Raw genomic sequence first — 6,314 nt, 5'->3', positions numbered from 1 at the left:
GTAACAGCAAATTACATTTAACCATGCATCCAGCTAATTTAAATAGCTGATGTTACTGTACTGTGTAAACAGTTGATCTTGTTTGATATTGTATGTAGGTTTTTATTTTGTGGGGTGCAAATGTTCTACCAAAACAAGTAGGCTACCTTACCAAAACTCTTCTGCAGAGCCACCATCACTGCATCCGGAGCACCGTGGCCCAGTCCGTTTAAGGTAAGAAAAAAATGAGCAACATCTTTCACTCTAAATACAAAATACACTTTGAATTCTTTTTTTACATCATACTTCCCTGCATCTTCATTGCCCAATAACAGACAAAGTTCCAATAATAATAATAATTATTTCTACTCTGTTTGGAGGAAAAACTTTCTATTATTTTACTCCTGACTTAAGGTTGTGAGCTGCATTAAGGGCAACAGTGTATGGGTGCACGTAGCAAGATGATCGTGATTGGTTTAAAGAAATGCAAACAACCCAGAGTGTTTTTTCTCCTATCCCAGAATGTGTCTGTGGTAGTCTAGTCTCGTATTGCCAGACCTTCCTCCACAGCGCTGCGTAGGAGGGTATGGCTAGTCCACACAGCATTCTCAAATGGGAGAAAAAAGCAAGGGGGTAAACTTAGCTTCAGAACTCGAACCTCCTATGGCGCCATTTTGTTGCTACCAAACGATCACCTCCCGTTAGCATTCCACTGACTGCCATTCATTTTGACGTCACTTTGACAGCGAATAACTTTACATCTGAAGCGTTTAAAGAATTTTTTTGTCCATTGTTTATTTCTAAAGAAACACGACAATGTATAAAAGGCTCCATTACCTTGTATCTCACGTTATGGCTCTGTAGCAGATGTTTTTGTAAAAATTGGCTAACGATTGTGTCATAACCACACAACTTACTGTTGCTTAGTAGAGGAATTACCATATACTACAGGAGAAGCTCGCAGGCAGTTTCGACTTACATGAGCTAAGTTTAATTACTAATGTTAACTAGCATTTCAGTTAGCAATAATTAGCCTGTGTCCATGTTATCTCCTTACATACGCTCTCCATCTCTGCAAGATTGGGAATGATTGAGATTTCTCTTGGCACAGCTACCAGAAGACTTACAACTTTCAGACAGGTTGCTGACGTCACATCTCTCTCAGTTGGAGGCTGCGCAGTAACGCTCAGCGCTCACCATAAAAGTGCCTCTAATATCCTTCATTGGTCTCCGTCCAGTGCAACAGGCAAGATCTGTTGGTCCATTATATACTGTCTATGGAAAAAAGTGCTCTTGTTTATTGGCATGTCTTTAAACCAATCACGATCGTCAATCAGAGCCAAGATGGCGCTGCAAAATAACCTTGGGAAGCAACTTGTTTTGGTGGAACATGCGTACGTTCGAAGGTTATTTTAGTCGTGCAACAGAAAACTGAGATTGGACAGATAGTCTAGCTAGCTGTCTGGATTTACCCTGCAGAGATCTGAGGAGCAGTTACCCATAGTCCTCATAAATCAATCGAAATTTAAAATTACAACACAAAGAAAGCAGAACGTGATGGACATCAGGCCGAAAAGAAGGAAATCCGGCGGAATTGGAGCGTTGTGGATATGGACTAGTGGTATTCAGAGTTTACTCCACAGTGCTGTGGAGATCTGACAATGTGAGACTACTAATGCAGTAACAGCAGTATGACAGCAGTTAGTTATACAGTCAGTATTCACACAAATCAGGGTTTGCGATATATTTATTTTCAAAGTTTGACTGAAAACAAATTACGGTAATAGAATATTCTGATTTCTTTCCACCTTAGGCATAAAATGTGTATAAACACTGTTCGTACGGTAGAAGTAGTAGTTTGTCCAAGGATTTATGTTGTTAACAGAGTAAAGGAACAACAGTAAAAAGTACCAATACAACAAAAGTAAAGAAAAAAATACACTATTGCAAGTAATAGTTCTTCATTCAAAATCCTACTTTACAGTATTACTTGCTATATATTACATGATTGTTTACTTTATATCGATGCATCAATGCTTAAGGAGTATTTCACTGTTGTACTGTAGCTATATGCAGAGGAGCTAGCTTTTAAATACTTCATGGGTAGTTTAGTCTAGTGGTACTCAACCTTGGGGTCAGGCCCCCTCCGAAACCCCCATTTACACGGTGCGTTTTTGTGAAGGGTCTCAAGCCAAATAGGTTGGGAGCCCATTGCAGTAATGCAGAATGGTCCCAAAACAAATATCCATAATCTTTCTCTGTGAGAAGCACATAAAGAAGCCACATAGAAAAGGAAGATAACCAGTTTTTTCACATCACCAAGATCACAGTGCACATAGTCTCAAAAGTTAAGAAAGCATACTGTATGAAAAATGAGCATCATGTGATCTTTCACTCTCTGGTGGGCTATAACTACAAAATACACTTTGAATTATTTTTTTACATCATACTTCCCTGCATCTTCATTGCCCAATAACAGACAAAGCTCCAATAATAATAATAATAATAATAATTTTCTACTCTGTTGTTTGGAGGAAAAACGTTCTATTATTCTATTCCAAATACTCATCATATGCACTTTACTCCTGACTTAAGGTTGTGAGCTGCATTAAGGGCAACAGTGTATGGGTGTACCTATGATCCAGTCTACATGAAGCCTCTCAGAACCCTGTTTGCAAAATGTGCTAACATCAAAGAATGTCACATTTATCACATTTCAATTAAATAATAGAATTAGAAAATTATAAATAAAAGACCTCACTCACCCCACATATATAACCTCAATCTTTTTTATCCATATTGTTTGAAGAGAGCTGGACACAAATTGTCAGCTTTTTTAATCCATGAGGTTGTTCCGCTTATACTGGTTCCTTAGTCATGTTGCGGTTAGTGCAAACATGAATGCCATGGTTAGTTATGTTGCGGTTTTGTTGTTGCTACAGTGAACTTAGAAACTACCCATCTATAGAGCATCACGGTGGTCAAAAATGTTCAAAGTCATTCAAACTCAGTCCTTTTGGGATAATCTCTACACTCAAATATTCATAAATTCATTTAGTGGACTATGTGGCTGTCACCCATCCTTCTACACTAGCAGAGCCGGTATTGTAATAGTGATAGAAGTCATAGTTATAATAGTTGGTGGAAGTATTGTCGTAGCAGAGGCGGTGGGATTTGTAGCAGTAAAACTGTAAAAAGAGGATAGTAGTAGTACTATAAAAGCAGAAGCAGAACTACTAGAAGCAGTGTAGAAGTGCTGTGTCATTAGAAGTAGCAGATGGAATCATTGTTAACATTAGGCCTTACTGTATGGTTGACAGAGGGAAGACTATTAATTCAGTTAGCATTGCATTTCTACAGGGTCTTTTTCACCTAAACAGTCAAAATCCTCAGATTATTGTTTCTATCCCTGCATCTTCAATCATCTTCGTGTTTTCTTGTTCATTTTTCCAATGTGTGATGTCAACTAGGGCTGCACCTCTTTAACTGCTGCAGATCACCTTTCTTTTACTGCAGCTCCCTCCTGTGGTAAAAAAGGGACAGCATCAGCTGACTGTTAAAGCAGCAAAGTTTTATTTTGCAAAGTAAAAGAAAAGTGCTGCCTATGTCTTCTAATATTTTGTTTCATATGATTTAGACTTGCTGTTGAAACCGTTTTTTTTTTACTTTAAGGCAAAGTAAGTGCTTAAAGCTCTCTTTATGCTCACTCTCTCACTTTCTCACACCCAAACACACACTACTTATACTCACTGAAAACAGCTTTTACATTTAGCTAATTTTCTCTAACTGTAGCATGAGTTCAACATGAGTTCATAATAATAAGTTAAAAACCATGCAAAGCATTATATTGTTATCAACCCTTTTCATTTTTAAGGAACTTTTACTAGCCCAACTTGAAAGTCTAAATTCTACAACATAACTGCCACTGTGTAGTGAAAAATGTGCACTTTTTTAGTTAGTTTAATTGGCTTCCATAATATCAGTTGTCAGAGCTCTGCCAGTTATCAGCATGTTGCAATGGAGAAGCAATATGTTACTCATTAAGTTTCGGGAGAAGGACTTGGATGACGTTTACAAGTGACAACTAATTCACACAGTGTAATGAACCCTTCACCTTAAAATCCCATTAAAGGGACTTACTAGTATTTAAAAAAAAAAAGTTTCATAAAACTGGGCTGTCTATGCGGTAAAATGGCACAACAAAAAACAGAGAGAAGAAGCTCTGATATTCCCTTCCACTTAAGAAAACCTACAATTACCAGCATGCACTGTGCCGCCAATAAACAACCAATAAAGCCAACCAATAAACGCTCCTGCTGGTGGGTAACGTAAAGCGAGCTTGTCAAGCTTGTCCCTATTGACACAGAATGGCAGATGTCAGGTAGCAAACAATCTGGTATAACAGTTAAACGGTGAGCTGAAATATGTTTCTGAAAACATTTTAGGCAAGAAATAGGCAATGCAGTAACAGAATCATGTTTTATATTTGATTAGCACTGCCTAGTTTTACAGTTTATTCTGAGTTCGGTCTGAGATTGAGAAAGAGAGAGAGGGGCGGTTGGCTCTCTCAATGCTCTTTGTGTCTGTATGCAGAAGTACAATCTGTTACTGTACAGCAACACTGTGTAGTGCCGTCAGAAACATCCAAGTAGTGAAAAAACGTGCCGTTTCTGCTGGCCTGTGAGTAGGGATATCTGGGCACTGGTAAGATGGAGGGAAGATTAGCATAGTTAATTTACCGACATTATAATGATACAAAGTTGGTTGAATATCAATAAAGTAGCCTATCCCTTTAAGAATAGTGACAATTTGACTTTAATAGAAGGTAAAGCGCAGGTATTACTAACAGCATTAATGATTGCCCTAATCCATTTAGGTGTGAGTGTCAACCAGTGTAAACTAGGCTTTAAAACACTAGAATAGTTGCCTTTCTTTATTATTGTCATTTAGCTGTTAAACTGTTTTCTTTTTGTTGTTTTTGTGTTCACTGTGTTCTTCTTTTTTTTGTTTTTTTCTGATTGTACTGATTTGGTCAACTTTTATTGTTTTTAAATGTGCATTAGAAATACATTTGGACTGGATTGGAGAAGTTCAGAGATGACGCTCTAAAATGAGGGTCACATAGACAGAACCCAGAATGGAAAATGTCTGCGTGGTGGTCTAAAGTAGATGAAGATATCATCACCATGTCTGAAGGAGGGCGCTGGGTTCCTTTCCCACAATCATTTTTCAGTTTCACACACAACAACAAACACTTAATAGCTGCCTCAGAACCATTTTACCTCAACGTGAGCCCATTGCCTTTACACCCACCGGTTTGGTTATCGCACGACTCTGTGGTAAATAGTCATATCCTCATAGCTACAATTGAAAACCTGCTGAAAGAAATATTGATTTTATTTTCAATTGGCATACTCCTGCAATTTTTAATTTTTTTTATTTTCACAGGCATGCATGATGGCATCACATTTAGAGAATGGGTTTCCAAATTCTACAAAACGGCATCATTAAAATACATATATGGAGGGATTCAGTAAAGTGTGGTTTCAGCAATGCCAACCTTACTGTATATATATATATATATATATATATATGATTTAAGATAAGACTTATTACAATAAAACTTCCCTGCCAGAAAAAAAACAAAACACACAAATAAGTTTCACTTATATCATGGATCACAGCAACGCTGCAGTAAATTTACAATAAAATGCAACTCCCATAAAGAGTAAAATAACATCTCTGCTTAAACACAAAGGAACCAAATGAAAAACATTAAATATGTGAAATCCTGGTTAAGCCTGACAGAGGGCACTAGTGGTCTATCAAATATTGTACACAAAAGGCCATTCAACTGTGCAGGACTTATAAAGATCTTATCCTGACCGCTGTAATAACAACTCATAAGTACACTAAAGAACATGTGATATAAAGCATTCAAACAAAAGCGCAAGCACATTAACTCCCCTCGGTTGATTGTGGAATATAGAATGCTGAAAGCGGTTTAAGATAAGATACGATTTTTAAAGGGTTAAAAATCTTATCTTGGTGCTTAGCAGTACCAGTGGAGCATGATTTTCAACACCACAGTTAACCTTCACATTGTGCATCCTGTCAAAACCAGAAGCTGGTTTGAGAGTATTATAGTGGCCTTAGTTTAAAGCCTCATATCTCAAACAATTATCTTTTTGGATGAGAAAGCACCCAGCATGTTTACAGAGTGCATGTGCTACAAATCTGATCATTAAAAAGGAATCAAAAGGTGTGTGTGTGTGTGTGTGTGTGTGTGTATGTAGGTGGAGGGTGGGTGGTTATTTAAGATGCCTACACGCAAT

The sequence above is a fragment of the Perca flavescens genome, chromosome 11 (assembly GCF_004354835.1).
Source record: "Perca flavescens isolate YP-PL-M2 chromosome 11, PFLA_1.0, whole genome shotgun sequence".
NCBI lineage: Eukaryota > Metazoa > Chordata > Actinopteri > Perciformes > Percidae > Perca > Perca flavescens.
The sequence above is the reverse complement of the archived record's forward strand: the minus strand, read 5'-3'. Positions refer to the sequence as shown.